This window comes from Octopus bimaculoides, chromosome 25 (genome assembly GCF_001194135.2).
Source record: "Octopus bimaculoides isolate UCB-OBI-ISO-001 chromosome 25, ASM119413v2, whole genome shotgun sequence".
Lineage (NCBI taxonomy): Eukaryota > Metazoa > Mollusca > Cephalopoda > Octopoda > Octopodidae > Octopus > Octopus bimaculoides.
In genome coordinates this window covers 13008506-13009639 of record NC_069005.1, presented here as the reverse complement: position 1 = coordinate 13009639, position 1134 = coordinate 13008506, and positions in this window count along the sequence as shown.

The window sequence follows — 1134 nt, the reverse complement described above, 5'->3', positions numbered from 1 at the left end:
ATATACAGGGTTCGGTGAAAAAATTGTCGTCTAAATTACGCAAAAATGAAAATAACACTGACATCTCATTTTAACAGGTGTGTTTACCAAAATTAAATAAAAACATCTTGAAATACTAAAGAGTAAATTTATTCAATAAAATTGCCATTGGCTTCAACCACGGTTTCCAGACGACTTCGGAATCTCTTTCAACTCTTCTAGACGGTCTCCTTGTCTAAGTTGGTGAATGCTGCTATAATCCCTGCCTTCAGTTCATCTTTGGTGCCACAAGAAGTTTTGTTGGTCTCTCGCACAATTGCGTCCCACACATAATAATCGAGGGGGTTGCACCTTCTCACCAAGGAGGGCCTGTGTTGCTTTGACCCATGACATAGCGCAGAATCTTGGATAAGCACCACAATCTCTAGCCCAAACTTCTGCTCCATCCAAGGTAACAGGGAGTACTTCAGGACGGCCAGATACTCCTTTGTGCTGATCTTCAAGTCAGACTCAATGAAGTGTGGATCCATGATATTTCCATCACTCGCCACTGCTTCGAATACCATCACGGAGGCAGGATTCTACGTCTGAAACACTGGGGATGTCAGAAGAGTTGCATGCAATCGATCGAGAATTTCTGCGATTCACCTCAGCATCCACAGTAAACTTCTCGTCCACAAACAAGAGAACTTTTCCTGCACCTCGATGCATGAGGAATGACAGAAGCATTGGGCACCTCACAGCTCTGAATGCTTTGGCCTTGACTGTGAGGTGGTGACGGCGTCGTTGAACAGTGCTAGTCATGCCAAGTTTCTTGTTCTCAGTTCTGGACACCGTGGAAAGGAACACATTGCGTTACTCAGCAAGAATTGTCGTGAATGTGGGTAAGCTGGCTTCAATCAAGTGTTTGAGGCCAGCGAGAAACTTTGGATTGCGTTTGGAATCACTTTGAGTCTTATGTTCTTTTCTATTAATCTTTCTCTCTTAAAATTGTTTACACACACGATAAACTGTCGCTTTTCGAAGTTGCATCAACTTAGCAATTTTATTGGTAGTGTGCCTGGAGCGCGCCAAAATAGGAATGGCGGAACGATTCTGTTGTTCGATGACTTTCTATTGTCGAATTAGTTCGCTATTTACCTGAAAAATAAAGAG